This window comes from Schistocerca nitens, chromosome 6, assembly GCF_023898315.1.
Source record: "Schistocerca nitens isolate TAMUIC-IGC-003100 chromosome 6, iqSchNite1.1, whole genome shotgun sequence".
Lineage (NCBI taxonomy): Eukaryota > Metazoa > Arthropoda > Insecta > Orthoptera > Acrididae > Schistocerca > Schistocerca nitens.
In genome coordinates, this window is record NC_064619.1 from 686,728,291 (window position 1) to 686,745,339 (window position 17,049).

Consider the following 17,049-nt stretch of genomic DNA (forward strand, 5'->3'; position numbering starts at 1 on the left):
TCTGGAACCAAGTCAAGAGATTTGTAGCGAGAAATTACAAGACATTCAAACTGCCAGAAGTACTGGAGGAAATGCACGAAATTTCGTCACACGTCAGTGCCGAACGCTATTAGTATACAGAACGACGCGTCATAAAAGAGGAGAAACTATGGCGCTTTGGTGGCTTCGTGGATTCTGTTGGTGATAGACTCGCTATTAACGTACCGGATATTCAAAGAAACCACAGCAATACGCTTTTGAGTCACACACAGCTCGCGCATAAAGATTACACGTGTTTAAAGTACAAGTTTTCGTCACTCTTGTTTTTAATTACAATGGTGTGTTATCTAAGAACGAGACCATGTTAAGCTTTCCGTCTGATCCCCCAAGTAGCGTGCAGTATTGCTGGAGTTTTGCCGAATATTATTTCATTCTGCTTAAAAATTAAATGCTGTTCGAAAGTATATTGTTTCTCTGCTTGGCCGGCCGCGGTGGCCGAGCGGTTCTAGACGCTTCAGTCCGGAAACGCACGACTGCTACTGTCGAAGATTCGAATCCTGCCTCGGGCATGGATGTGTGTGATGTCCTTAGGTTAGTTAGGTTTAAGTAGTTCTAAGTCCTAGGGGACTGATGACCTCAGATGTTAAGTCCCATAGTGCTCCGAGCCATTTCTCTGCGTGTCTATTTTTACATCTTAAATGCAGCTGTTTACATCACTGCAAGTTAGTTGGACCGGCTGGCTGACTGTTGTCCAAGTTAAATGTGCCGGTAAAATTGCTGCCCCGTTATTTTCGCTCAAACATATCACTACTGCTGTACTTGATTGCACTCATGACAGCTTGGCTTCCGCTCCACGTGAAACGAAATCCAATGAGATCCCAGAAAACGCGAAATAATACATGGCGTAATGTTTGCATCAGGTTTTGTTCTTATGATGCGCACAGTATACAGTTTTTGACTTGGTTCTGGACTTCTAGCAGGTAAAACTATACACGTCCTTCTTAATGGAATGTAGCAATCCGATATACAAATATTTTCGGGACTAATTCAAGGGAGTGTTTTTGTGGTCTTCACACCGAAGACTGGTTTGATGTAGCTCTCCACGCCACTCTATCCTATGCAAGGCTCCTCGTCGCCGAATAACTACCGCGACCTACACCCACTGCTTACTGTACTGCTGCTTAGGTCCTCCTCTACATACTGCCTGTTGGCTTATGTCTCGGGTTCTTCGGCCGACGTTAGTTCGACGATTTTTCTGACGTTTCGCCAGCACGAGTGGCTGGCATTGTCACAGCTTGATTCTCTATTACTGGTGGCGGACTTAGAACGAGCTATCGACCGGTGCTTATACACTGACAGGAAAAAAATCGCTGCACCAAACAACAATAAATGTAAAGTAATGAAATTTCTGGAATACATTTGTCTAGGCAACATACACAGACCAGCCAGAACATTACGACCACCAACTTACTATCGATATAAGCGCAGGCGATAGCAACGTGACCTGGCGACGAATGACTGCCAGTCGGGCAGACGCACGGTGCACGATGTGCCAGTGAGTATGCTGTCCGTGTTTAAAATGGGGAAGGCGCGCGGTCGATCTGAGTCTGGCCGAGGGCAGATCGTGATGCCCCGGAGGCTCGGCACGAAAATTTCGGAAACTGCACGAGGTGTCGAGTGTTCGAGGAGTGCTGTGGCGAGTTTCTTTAACACGGTGAAACCACGACCAGACGTCTTTACAGATGTCGGACGTCGTAGGCTGGGCAGACTGGTAAAACACGACAGGCAGCGAAATGTGGCGCAACTACCATCCGACTTCAATGCTGGGCTGATACAAGTGTTCTGAACACGCAGTGCACCGAACACTCTTAGCAATGGGCCTCAGCAGCCGACGACCCATGCATCTGCCAATGTTAACACCGCGGCGTCGGCAACTACGACTTAAATCGGCACGTGACCATCGGTACTGGACGTTGGGGCAGTGACAGAGCATTGCGTGGTTTGATAAATCCCGATATCTTCTCCATCGTGCCGATGTGAAGACACAAATCTGTCATCTTCCACAGGAACAACTCCTTGACACCTGTACTGCGAGACGCGACGGGCGACAAGCTGGCGACGGCTCCCTTATGCTCTGGGGAACATTCACGTGCGCATGCTCGGGTCCAGTGGAGCTCGTGCAAGGCACCATGAGGTCAAGGAGTATCGCACACTGCTTGCAGATGACGTACATCCCTTCATGACGATCATGTTTACTGACAGAAATAGCATTTTTTTAACAAGTTAATGTGCTATGGACATTTACCCGTCGTCTAGGGGTAGCGTCTTTGATTCATAATCAAAACGTCTTCGGTCCCGGGTTCTATCCCCGCCACTGTCTAAGTTTTGATAAATAATCAGCATTGGCGGCCGAAGACGTCCGGCATAAGAAGTCAGCCTCATTCTGCCAACGGCGTTGTCAAAGAGGGCGGAGGAGCGGATAGAGGTTCAGGGCACTCTCTTGTCGTAGGGGTGGGAAATTGCCCCTAAAGGCGGAAGAATTAGCAATGATCAACGACATGAGGATGCAGAAGGCAATGGAAACCACTGCATTAAAGACACGTAATGTGTATCCACAGGAGGTGGTGGTGGTGATTAGTGTTTAACGTCCCGTCGACAACGAGGTCATTAGAGACGGAGCGCAAGCTCGGGTTAGGGAAGGATTGGGAAGGAAATCGGCCGTGCCCTTTCAAAGGAACCATCGCGGCATTTGCCTGAAACGATTTAGGGAAATCACGGAAAACCTAAATCAGGATGGCCAGAGACGGAATTGAAACGTCGTCCTCCCGAATGCGAGTCCAGTGTATCCACAGGACATGTGGCCTGTAATTGAAGAAGTGTCATGATGATAGATAACATTCCATCAGAATTTCTAAAATCATTGGGGAAAGTGGCAACAAAACGACTATTCACGTTGGTGTGTAGAATATATGAGTCTGGCGACATACCATCTGACTTTCGGAAAAGCATCATCCACACAATTCCGAAGACGGCAAGAGCTGACAAGTGCGAGAATTATCGCACAATCAGCTTAACAGCTCATGCATCGAAGCAGCTTACAAGAATAATATACAGAAGAATGGAAAAGAAAATTGAGACTGCGCTAGGTGACGATCAGTTTGGCTTTAGGGAAAGTAAAGGGACGAGAGAGGCAATTCTGACGTTACGGCTAATAATGGAAGCAAGGCTAAAGAAAAATCAAGACACTTTCATAGGATTTGTCGACCTGGAAAAAGCGTTCGACAATATAAAATGGTGCAAGCTGTTCGAGATTCTGAAAAAAGTAGGGGTAAGCTATAGGGAGAGACGGGTCATATACAGTATGTACAACAACCAAGAGGGAATAATAAGAGTGGACGATCAAGAACGAAGTGCTCGTATTAAGAAGGGTGTAAGACAAGGCTGTACCCTTTCGCCCCTACTCTTCAATCTGTACATCGAGGAAGTAATGATGGAAATAAAAGAAAGGATCAGGAGTGGAATTAAAATACAAGGTGAAAGGATATCAATGATACGATTCGCTGATGAAATTGCTATCCTGAGTGAAAGTGAAGAAGAATTAAATTATCTGCTGAACGGAATGAACAGTCTAATGAGTACACAGTATGGTTTGAGAGTAGATCGGAGAAAGACGAAGGTAATGAGAAGTAGTAGAAATGAGAACAGCGAGAAACTTAACATCAGGATTGATGGTCACGAAGTCAATGAAGTTAAGGAATTCTGCTACCTAGGCAGTAAAATAACCAATGACGGACAGAGCAAGGAGGACATCAAAATCAGACTCGCTATGGCAAAAAAGGCATTTCTGGCCAAGAGAAGTCTACTAATATCAAATAACGGCCTTAATTTGAGGAAGAAATTTCTGCGGATGTACGTCTGGAGTACAGCATTGTATGGTAGTGAAACATGGACTGTGGGAAAACCGGAAGAGAAGAGAATCGAAGCATTTGAGATGTGGTGCTACCGACGAATGTTGAAAATTAGGTGGACCGATAAGGTAAGGAATGAGGAGGTTCTACGCAGAATCGGAGAGGAAAGGAATATGTGGAAAACACTGATAAGGAGAAGGGACAGGATGATAGGACATCTGCTAAGACATGAGGGAATGACTTCCATGGTACTAGAGGGAGCTGTAGAGGGCAAAACTGTAGAGGAAGATAGAGATTGGAATACGTCAAGCAAATAATTGAGGACGTAGGTTGCAAGTGCTACTCTGAGATGAAGAGGTTAGCACAGGAAAGGAATTCGTGGCGGGCCGCATCAGACCAGTCAGTAGACTGACGACCAAAAAAAAAAAAGTGCTATGTCACAAGGCCAGGAGTGTGATGGACTGGTTCGAATAACACAGTGGCGAGTTCCAGTTGATGTGCTGGCCCGCCAACTCGCCAGGCCTCAACCCGATCGAACACATCTGGAATGTGACTGAACGTGACGTCAGAGCTCACTGTCCTCCTCCCTGGAATTAGGTGACTTGTGAGTGCGGATATGGTGTCAACTCGCTCCAGCGATCTGCCGAGGCCTCACTGCTTCCATGTCACGACGTGTCGCCGCTGTTATCCGTGTCAAAGGTGAACAAACCGGCTATTAGGCAGGTCATCCTAAAGTTGTGGCTGATCAGAATATGTAAGTGATGAACACCGGAAGATCGAAGGTTACCGTAAGTGCGAGATAATATGATCGCTATTGAAAAAGATTTTTAGCTATTACATGTGTGCTTTTAAGCCATATGATATTACACTGACGGGGAAAACATCGCAACACGAAAAAATAATTAATATAGAGGAATGAAATTTCTGGAATACATTTGTCTACGTAATATACCGGGTGACAAAGAGAAACGGGAACATTTCCACAATCCAATAAAACTAGAAGTGATGAAGGAAAGAAACTTCATTCATAGTAATTGAGACCTTACAACTTCGCCATTTACGAAACGTTGATAGCATTTATCACTTTTTAAAAATTACATCCTTTAGATGACGTCCTCCTGTACGAATACATTAGTGAAATCTGCTGTTGAGATTCCTGCGGCATATCAGCTGGGATAGTGTGAATTGCGACCCGAGTTCTCCGTTTTAACTCATCCAGGGTTCTTGGTCGAGCCGTATAGACTTTTCTCTTGAGGTCGCCGCACAAGAAAAATCTCAAACTAATAAATCTGGCGATCTAGGGGGTCAGGGAATATTACCGAATCGTGAGATCACACGGTTGGCAAACAATTCTCGAACATATGCCATTGATTGCCGTGCAGTGTGTGATGTCGCTCCGTCTTGTTGAAACTAGGCTTCTTGAACGATTGGATATTTGTTCAATGCAGGTCTTTTTTTTTTGTTTTTTTTTTTTGGTCATCAGTATACTGACTGGTTTGATGCGGCCCGCCACGAATTCCTTTCCTGTGCTAACCTCTTTATCTCAGAGTAGCACTTGCAACCTACGTCCTCAATGATTTGCTTGACGTATTCCAATCTCTGTCTTCCTCTTCCTAGGTAGCAGAATTACTTAACTTCATTGACTTCGTGACCATCAATCCTGATGTTAAGTTTCTTGCTGTTCTCGTTTCTACTACTTCTCATTACCTTCCTCTTTCTCCGATTTACTCTCAAACCATACTGTGTACTCATTAGACTGTTCATTCCATTCAGCAGATCAAAAATGGCTCTGAGCACTATGGGACTCAACAGCTGTGGTCATAAGTCCCCTAGAACTTAGAACTACTTAAACTTAACTAACATAAGGACATCACACACATCCATGCCCGAGGCAGGATTCGAACCCGCGACCGTAGCAGTCGCGCGGGACCGGACTGCGCGCCTAGATTCAGCAGATCATTTAATTCTTCTTCACTAACGGAAGTTTATAACATCTCCACGTAACGATCGGCATTGACAGTCATTGTGTTTCCCTGTTCATTTTCAAAAAAAAATATGGTCCGATAATCCCATGTGATGAAACACCACATCAATGTGTCACTTTACTGGCGTGTAAAGGGCTTTAATGAATGTCATTAGGATTTCTGATTGCCCAGTAACGGTAGTTCTGTTTATTCACATAGCCTGTAAGATGAAAATATGCCTCATCTGACATCCACAGCTAGTTTAGAAATTCATCGTCATTGTTTATTTTTGCGATCATTTGTTGACAGAATCCTAAACGTAACCAGTAATCGTTGTCCTTCAATCCTGGAACCATTTGTAGTTTGTAGGGATGAAATTTTAAATCAAGATGAAGAATTCTGCGAACACTCTCCCGAGACATGGCTACCACTGCTGCTTGCTTACGAATTGAACGCCGTGGGCTCTGTGAGACAGACTCGCGTACAACATCAATGTTCGCTGGGAAACACACACTTCTTGCTCATCCTGTTGGTTTCTTCTTGAGGGCAGGTCCAGTCTCTTCAGAGTTATTAATCCAACATTTTATCGCGTGTTTCCAAGGAATGGCATCATGTCCTTGATATACCCTGCTAAACCCGCAGGACAGGACAAGTACGAGGGCTATTCGGAAAGTAAGGTCCGATAGGTCGCGAAATGGAAACCACGGTAAAAGTCAAAAATGTTTTATTTGCAACAGTTAGATACACCTTGCAGCTACTTATCTCCATAGTCGCCGACCCGACTTAGACGTGTATCGTAGCGTTGTACCAACTTTCCAATACCCTCGCTATAGAAGGCAGCCGCCAGTGCTCTCCGCCAATTCTCTACGCTGGCCTACGGCTCGTTGTCTTGTGCCGAAATGTTGTCTTCATAACCAGCGGTTCATGTGACCTGAGCTGAAACTCAGAGGGAGACAATTACGGGCTGTATTGTGGGTAATCTCACAGTTCCACTTGAAAACGATGCAGGAGCATCTTCATTGCCCCTGCAGAATGCGGCTGAGAATTGTCTTGAAGAAGAAACAGCACGACAGTTATGTAATGTTAGCTGCATAGCTTCAGGAGAAATTTCTTGGTTCAAAATGGTTCAAATGGCTCTGAGCACTATGGGACTCAACATCTTAGGTCATAAGTCCCCTAGAACTTAGAACTACTTAAACCTAACTAACCTAAGGACATCACACACACCCATGCCCGAGGCAGGATTCGAACCTGCGACCGTAGCAGTCCCGCGGTTCCAGACTGCAGCGCCAGAACCGCTAGACCACCGCGGCCGGCTAGAAATTTCTCACCAGGCCCTCGTACTTGGCGGCAGACACTATTTTCTAGACATCTTTACGCACTCACTGCGAGCTCAGAAATGAGAAGAGCGACGTGATGCTAACTGGGGTTATACTAGAGACACATAGTCGTTTCCATTTCGTGACCGATCGGACCTTACTTTCCGAATAGCCCTCGTAGTTTAAATTGTGGAAAGGGGACAAAATAATGTCCCAACAGCCAACAACGAAATCCAAACAACACAATGTGAACAGTCGCGACTTGCTGGTAAATTAAATCAAAACTCAACTTTCGTGTCCAGGGTCGGTGAGCCACGGACCTCATATCAATGGGAACAGCACCACACACACTGACCGCGCGTGTACGCCGCCAGCGGCCTCGGCCAAACTACGCGCCGCGGAGAGTCCCTCGCTGCTCCACGCCAACCGACCGACTCATTGCACACCGCACAGCCGGAACTATAAGCGCCAGGCCAAAGATAGTCCAAGATGCGAATATCGATACACACCGCTGCTACCACTCGCGGAGAGAGAGGATAACAGCATAATCGCGATAACCGCGGGAGGCTAAACACAGAATAGCAACCAAGGGAGGTGGTCATTCAACCCCTGAGCTATCTGAACTTAACTTGACTAAGTTGAACCCAATACTGCTTACCTGAACTGTTCTCCTTGACCAACAGATTTACCGGGCCTAAAATACGCACGATAGTGCAAGGCCCCAGAAAACAAGGAGTAAATTTACTAAGATTCCCGCCACGCACCTGCCTCCCCAGGAAATTGCGGGCATAAACTTGATCCCCTGGCCTGCCCTCAAAGGTTTCTCAAAATGGTTCAAATGGCTCTGAGCACTATGGGACTTAACTTCTGAGGTCATTAGTCCCCTAGAACTTAGAACTACTTAAACCTAACTAACCTAAGGACATCACACACATCCACACTCGAGGCACGATTCGAACCTGCGACCAGAGCGGTCGTGCGGTTCCAGACTGTAGCGCCTAGAACCGCTCGGCCACCCGGCCGGCAAAGGTTTCTCGATTACGATTATAACGCTCAGCTTGTTTATTATGGGCTCTGAGTATATTACGCCTGGCCCGGATCCAGTTTTCCTTGATACCACGAGGACTAATATCGGCTGGAATAAGATCTTGAATTCCCCACAAGTTCGAAAGAGGGGAATTGACTGGATAGGAAAGGATCAAGGAGGCGGGCGTAGCTTGCAAGGCTTCATGACTGGCGGTATTAAAGGCATAACTAAGCCAGGGAATAAATGAGTGGATGGGCAAATGTCTATAAGGTACAATACATATCTAGAATTGTGGACAGTTGGGAATGTGAGTCTCACGGGAGGCGTGCAAGGGATAAGTCCCTGCAGTCGCCCTGTTCATCTGTCCCTTCGGTGGCTCAGATGGATAGAGCGTCTGCCATGTAAGCAGGAGATCCCGGGTTCGAGTCCCGGTCGGGGCACACATTTTCAGGTGTCCACATCGAGGTATAACAACAACACCTGTTGGCAGCTGAGGTTGTCAGTTATCATTTATTCCAGGAAAAAGCTGCACGTTCATCAACAGTAACTGTTCTTTCGAGAACAAGTTACTGTCTTCGTATATAAAGCCAGGGAAGACTGGAGTCCCATTTACTAGGGATTTTCTGATGATAAATAATCAACGCAGACTTAAGATGTTGGTTAACTCTCTCTGTAAAGGATCCCTGCGGATAATACAGGGTGGTCGTGATATGCTTGACACCAATCTGAAAACAGAACGCCTTGAAAGGAGCCGAAAGAAAAGCGGGAGCATTATCGCTAACAAGCTGCTTGGGTGGGCCAAAAACACTGTAGTTAAATGATAAATAGTGGTGGCAGCGGTAATGTTACGGCTCAGGAAGAGCCAAGTAAATCTGGAGAACGCATCGATAATAACTAGTAAATATCGATGACCCTTCTTAGTACGAGCTAAAGGTCGTAAATAATCAATGTAGAGCTTGTGCATAGGACAGGACTCTCGTTCAGAACTCAACAAACCCTGTTGAAGAGCATTCTTGGGTTTGGCTACAATACACAAGCGGCATTGGGATATCATCTCTCCCACATCACGGTCCATGGAGGGCCAAGTTAAATGTTCTTTGATTTTTTGGAGAGTCTTATAAGTACCTAAATTGGTTGGTTTGGGGAATTAAAGGGACCAGACTGCTACGGTCATCGGTCCCTTTGACCAAGTACTAAAAACACCCACAGAGAATAAAAAACGAGTAACAGAGCACAGACGACACAGAACAAGAGAAACTGAGACAAAGACCAGACAAAACGAACTAAAAGCACACAGAGTGTGACGGTGGTTGGCCGACCAGAGAAATAAAGAAGGAAAAGCCAACCACTTGAAACACATTAAAAAATCTAAAACCGGAGGCCAAAGGCCAGAATCAACACAGAACAATAAGATAAAACAGAAACACTCAGATTAAAGAATAAAAACCCCCTGCCCGAATAAAACGTAAAACTAAGTCAGCCATAGCCGAGTCATCTGTTAAAAGGGCAGGGAGCGAGTCAGGCAGTGCGAAAGACTGCCTGAGCGCAGCTAAAAACGGACACTCCAATAAAATATGAACCACTGATAAAACGGAGCCGCAGCGACATAGAGGCGCGTCCTCACGGCGCAATAAGTGGCCGTGCGTAAGCCGAGTGTGCCCAATGCGCAGCCGGCAGAGGACAACAGACTCCTTGCGGGAGACCCGCAAGGACGACCGCCACACAGTCGTCGTCACCTTGATTGGACGGAGTTTGTTGGGCGTGGGCAGATTGCGCCATTCAGAGTCCCAAACCGAAAGAACTTCACGGCGTAAGACTGCCCGCAAATCAGTCTCTGGGAGGCCAATCCCCAGAGATGATTTACTAGTGGCCTCTTTCGCCAGGCGGTCAACATTCTCATTGCCAGGTATCCCAACATGGCCTGGGGTCCACACGAAGACCACAGGGCGGCCGCAACGCGCAAGAGCATGCAGGGACTCATGGATAGCCATCACCAGACGAGAACGAGGAAAACACTGGTCTAGAGCTCGTAAACCGCTCAGGGAATCGCTACAGATAACGAAGGACTCACCTGAGCAGGAGCGTATATACTCTAGGGCACGAAAGATGGCGACCAGCTCAGCAGTGTAAACGCTGCAGCCATCCGGCAAGGAACGTTGTTCGGAATGGTCCCCTAGAGTTAGCGCATACCCGACACGACCAGCAACCATCGAACCGTCGGTGTAAACAATGCCAGAGCCCTGATACGTGGCCAGGATGGAATAAAAGCGGCGGCGGAAGGCCTCAGGAGGGACTGAGTCCTTCGAGCCCTGTGCCAAGTCGAACCGAAGGCGAGGGCGAGGAACACACCATGGGGGTGTACACAGAGGTGCCCGGAAAGGAGGTGGAACAGGGAAAAACCCAAGCCCGGAGAGAAGCTCCTTGACACATACGGCGATCGGACAACCCGATCGGGGCCGACGGTCCGGCAGATGGACGACTGACTGCGGGAACAGGACACGGTAATTTGGATGCCTGGGCAAGCTAAAAACATGGGCCGCATAAGCAGCCAGTAATTGTTGGCGTCTTATCCACAGTGGAGCGACACTTGCCTCCACTAGTATGCTGTTCACAGGGCTGGTGCGGAAAGCACCAGTGGCAAGGCGTATCCCGCTATGGAGGATTGGGTCCAGCACCCGCAACGCAGATGGGGAAGCTGAGCCATAAGCCAGGCTCCCATAACCCAGACGAGACTGGATTAACGCCTGGTAGAGCCGGAACAGGGTAGATCGGTCGGCGCCCCAGCGGGTGTGGCTCAAACATCGCAGAGCATTGAGATGCCGCCAACACGCCTGTTTGAGCTGCCGGATATGAGGCAGCCAAGTCAACTGGGCATCAAAAACCACCCCCAAAAACCTGTGTGATTCCACCACTGAAAGACGTTCGCCGTTAAGAGAAAGCTGCGGCTCCGGGTGGACAGTACGTCGCCGGCAGAAATGCATAACGCAGGTCTTAACTGCCGAAAACTGGAACCCATGAGCTGCAGCCCAAGACTGCGTCTTGCGGATAGCGCCCTGTAGCTGACGTTCAACCGCAGCAATGCCAGTAGAGCTGTAGTAAAGGCAAAAGTCGTCAGCATACAGGGAAGCGGAGACAGAATTTCCCACGGCCGCAGCGAGCCCGTTAATGGCTATTAAAAACAGGCAGACGCTTAAAACAGAACCCTGTGGCACACCGTTCTCCTGGACGTGGGAGGAACTATACGAGGCCGCGACTTGCACGCGGAAGGTACGATACGACAGAAAATTGCGGATAAAAATCGGCAGAGGACCCCGAAGAGCCCACCCATGAAGCGTAGAAAGGATGTGATGACGCCATGTCGTATCGTACGCCTTTCGCATGTCGAAAAAGACAGCGACCAGGTGCTGACGGCGGGCAAAGGCAGTACAGATGGCAGACTCCAGGCTCACCAGATTGTCGGTGGCGGAGCGGCCTTTACGGAACCCACCCTGAGACGGAGCCAGGAGGCCCCGAGACTCCAGTACCCAATTCAAGCGCCGGCTCACCATCCGTTCAAGCAACTTGCAAAGAACGTTGGTGAGGCTAATGGGACGGTAGCTGTCCACCTCCAGAGGGTTCTTTCCAGGTTTCAAAACGGGGATGACAATGCCTTCCCGCCATTGCGACGGAAACTCCCCCTCGACCCAAAGACGGTTGTAAAGATCGAGGAGGCGCCGCTGGCAGTCCATGAAAGGTGTTTCAGCATCTGACAGTGGATGCCATCTGGCCCAGGAGCGGTATCAGGGCAAGCAGCTAGGGCACTGCGAAATTCCCACTCACTAAATGGAGCATTATAAGATTCTGGGTGGTTGGTGCGAAACGAAAGGCTCCGACGTTCCATCCGCTCTTTAATGGAGCGGAAGGCCTGGGGGTAATTCGCAGAAGCGGAACTCATAGCAAAATGCTCTGCTAAGCGATTTGCAATGACGTCGGAGTCAGTACAAACTGCTCCATTCAGTGAGAGCGCAGGGACGCTGACAGGGGTCCGATAGCCGTAGACGCGTCGAATCTTGGCCCAGACCTGCGATGGAGTGACATGGAGGCCAATGGTGGACACATACCGCTCCCAGCACTCCTTCTTGCCTTGGCGGATAAGGAGGCAGGCCCGCGCACGCAGCCGTTTGAAGGCGATAAGGTGGTCTATGGAGGGATGTCGCTTGTGACGCTGGAGCACCCGCCGGCGATCTTTAATCGCTTCAGCGATCTCAGGCGACCACCAAGGCACAGTCCGCCGCCGAGGGGACCCAGAGGAACGGGGAATGGCAGATTCGGCGGCAGTAACGATGCCAGTGGTGACCAATTGAACCACCGCATCTATGTCATCAGTAGAGAAAGGCTCAAAAGCGGCAGTGGAGGAGAACAAGTCCCAGTCAGCCTTATGCATAGCCCATCTGCTAGGGCGCCCAGAAGAGTGACGCTGTGGTAGTGACAAAAAGAGCGGAAAGTGGTCACTACCACACAGGTCGTCATGCACACTCCATTGGACAGACAGTAAGAGGCTATGGCTACAGATTGAAAGGTCAATGGCGGAGTAGGTGCCATGCGCCACACTGAAGTGTGTGAAGGCGCCATCATTTAACAGCGAGAGATCGAGCTGCGACATTAAATGCTCAACGATGGCGCCTCGACCTGTTGCCACTGACGCACCCCACAGAGGGTTATGGGCGTTGAAGTCGCCCAATAGCAAGAAAGGTGGCGGCAATTGGGCGACCAGTGCAGCCAGGACATGCTGCGAGACATCACCATCCGGTGGAATGTAAAGACTGCAGACGGTAACAGCCTGTGGCGTCCACACGCGTACAGCGACAGCCTCTAAAGGCGTCTGGAGAGGGACAGACTCGCTGTGCAGAGTGTGAAGGACATATATGCAGACGCCACCAGACACCCTTTCATAAGCTGCTCGGTTCTTATAATAACCCCGATAGCCACGGAGGGCGGGGGTTCGCATTGCTGGAAACCAAGTTTCCTGGGGAGCAATGCAGAAGAAAGGGTGAAGGCTGATAAGTTGGCGGAGCTCAGCTAGATGGTGGAAGAAACCACTGCAGTTCCACTGGAGGATGGTATTGGCCATGGATGGGAAAGGCGTGAAGGGACTGGGGAGGCAGATTACGCCTCTGGGGCCCCTGCTGCTACTGAATCACCACCTGTACTACAGCCATCCATTGCGTCCGAGGGACTGGCGAGATCCAGGTCCTCAGCGGATGCCAGAATCTCCACCTCATCTTCGGACGCAGAGGGAGAAGGTTGCGTGGGACAGGTGCCACCGCAATTTCAGGATTCTTGGGAGCCTTTTTCTTCGAGTGCTTTGCGCGCTGTGCCTTTGGTGGTTCTGGCTGGGAGGGCCTCACTGGGTCAGTCTCAGGGACTGAAGACGACCGCGACGCCCTACGACCAGCGACTGGTGGTTTTTTGGCAAACTTGCGGGTGTCCGCTTTGGCACTGGGCAAAGCCTGGGATGGGAGGGCCCCAAGGGACCCCTTCCGGGCGAGAGGAGCCGAAGAAGGCTCACGCTTCTCCGGCTGTGAAGGGGGAACCGATGTCCCCGGTGGTTGGGGTGGTGTTGCTCCTGAAGTAGATGGAGCAGGAGCAACAGGGAGTGAAGTGCCCCCCACAACCGAGGGGGCCGGTGATGGCTGACAGAGCTGAGTCCGAACTGTTGGGGACGACACTGAAGAGGTTCGAACAGGTGTTGCAGCAGCAGCATAGGTGGACGGCATGGGCACAGGATGTAGCCGTTCAAACTTCCGCCGTGCCTCGGTGTAGGTCAGGCGGTCCAGGGTCTTATATTCCATTATCTTCCTTTCCTTCTGGAAGATCCGACAGTCCGGCGAGCAGGGGGAATGGTGTTCTCCGCAGTTAACACAGATAGGAGGCGGGGCACATGGAGTATCAGGATGCGAAGGACGTCCACAATCCCGACACGTGATGCTGGAAGTACAGCGAGATGACATGTGCCCGAACTTCCAGCATTTAAAACACCGCATCGGAGGAGGGATATATGGCTTCACATCACAACGGTAAAGCATCACCTTAACATTTTCGGGTAATACATCACCCTCAAAGGCCAAGATGAAGGCACCGGTGGCTACCTGATTATCCCTCGGACCCCGATTGACGCGCCGGACGAAGTGAACACCTCGTCGTTCGAGGTTGGCGCGTAATTCATCGTCGGACTGCAGAAGATCCCTGTGGAATATAATACCCTGGACCATGTTGAGACTCTTATGCGGCGTGATGCTAACTGAAATATCCCCCAACTTGTCACAACTGAGCAACCTCCGTGACTGGGCAGAGGATGCCGTTTGGATGAGCACAGAACCAGAGCGCATCTTGGACAAGCCCTCCACCTCCCCGAACTTGTCCTCTAAATGCTCCACAAAAAACTGGGGCTTGGTTGACATAAACGATTCCCCATCAACTCGCATACACACAAGGAACCGGGGTGAATAGTCTCCACTGCCTTCTTTTGCCATACGTTCCTCCCATTCAGTGGCCAGGGAGGGAAATGATCGTGGTTCGTATTTCCTGCCGTTGAGGTTAGACCTCGATCGCTTAGAGACTGCTGGTGGAGGCCCACCAGCGAGAGATGATTTACCACGCTTCATTGCGGGTCATCCGCCCTGATGCCACCTACTCCGACCAAGGGCCCTCCCCAAGGGCGCCACCCAGCCGCAGCAATAGCCACCTGGCAGGACGGCCATTGCCGGGAGTCCTGATGCCCCAAGGAGATGGGCATCTACTCCTTGGCATACGTGGGGAGTGAACGGCGCAGGCATCAGTAGAGCGATCCCTGTGTTGTCAGGGGGCTACAACCAAGAGGGTACATGGCGGCCCCACCACAACGGGCTGGCTACCGTGCTGGATCTTAGGTGCAAAACTGTCCAAGGTCGTCGTCGCAGGTAAAAGAAACACTGCAGATTGCAGCGTGGGAATCGCACCCAGGGACGTATCCTCGCCCAAGAGATGGAAAACGAGCAGGACACAAGTGCAACGACGAGAAAGCCGGCTAAAGGTCTCAATGCACGACGGATACAGTGCACCATGTAAGGCGCCCTTCCCCAATTGGCTCGCTCTTCGGAACAATTTAGAAAGATGGAGGTCAAACCCAAGAGGGGACCATCAGATAAGGCCGAAACATTTGAGACTCCTTTTAGTCGCCTCTTACGACAGGCAGGAATACCGCGGGCCTATTCTAACCCCCGAACCCGCAGGGGGGAGTACCTAAATGGCCACCACCAATGAATCATGAAAAGAACGAAAAAATGGGCACACCAAGGTTACAGGCAAACAGATCTTGCACTGCTGAGCATCGCCCACCCTCCTCAGAGACTACCACTCTTAACCACATACTCATCCGACCGCTCTCCTGCCAACACACGTTGCTTAATGGGGGCCCAAACAGGGTCCTGATTCTGATGCTGAGCCACATCTTCAAACAAGAGGGGAATTTCACCCAACACCATACAATTAAGACCGTAAAATTACCAAATATGTAGCAACCAGTAGCAAAATCATGTTTTACTTATTCACTTTTGCAAACGATTTCAACTGATGAACAGCTATCATCGGTACTTTCAACCAATATGTGCCTTCAGTAGTAATACTGTCTTAAGCAGTCTTTATGGCGGCCCAAGTTCACTCTAGCCATGGCACTTAATGAAACTGAATAGCAAACATGGCTCTTACATATCATATTACTGCTAGCATCACTAATAATAGTAACAGTAGTATTACTACTTACGATACAGTAACAAGAACATTTCGCTACTCTCGCGAAAAACAAATTTCCGCTAGTATCTTTATAAGTAGCAGTAATTAATTTTGTTTGACTAACAAAAACTAGAACTGAATCTTACCAGATGACTTCGAGTGCTCTACTGGCGATAGTGTAGATATGGACAGTGCAACTCCTAGTGTCACTGCCCCTGAAAGTTAACGATTTGAAAAAAAAAAAAAAAACTCATTTTAACATTTACAGACTGTGTCTAATTTTTTTAACCGAATGAAAATAAATAAATATTAACATGACACGAGCTTATAATATATCTTACCTGGTATCTAGTTAAATGTAGGATTCCCATCTGCTTGTAGCAAGCTGTAAAAATTTTTCTCACAAACATTTAAAACAATCGGTTTATTTCCCGTTCTGTTCTTATCCGTTTTCCTTTTTAGTTTCAAATGAATGTATAACATTTAGGATGGCTTCTTCTTTCTTTCTTTTTGCTTCGGGAAGTTGTGACTTCTCTAATAACTCAGGATGATTTTCTAAAGCCGTGACTAAAAACAACATCGTACTTTCTGCACATACCGAGCTTTCATCTGAATCTGACGAGGACATCTTCAGTCGATAAGTGACAGTACTCAGTGAAAATAAATGAAGCGAAACGCAGTCGCATGGCAAAGGAAACAGTGATGAAGCCTCTCTTGCTGAACTATGGTTAGTACACTGCGTACCAAGCAGGCGGCTAGGAGCTTTTGCTACTGTGTTAGAAGTAAAAGTTAGATAGGAAAAGCAAAAGGTTATTCTTACAATCAGAAGCTATTGCTTCTGATTTTATCTTTTGCTTCCAAGTGAATGCTCTTACTTCTACCTTTTGCTCCAAGCTTGTGCTTCAGTTTTAATCAGATGTCCCCGTAAATCACAGCTCACCGATCGACAGGGCCACACCGAAATCCAAAACCTCTCGGTACAATTGTCATAAAATCGGTGGGAGGGCCGTTCAGTAACAGGTCTCATAAGCTTACCGAATAGGATATTTGGATAAAGAACCGAAAATGACGTCACTACCGAGACTAATCTACTAACCGATCGG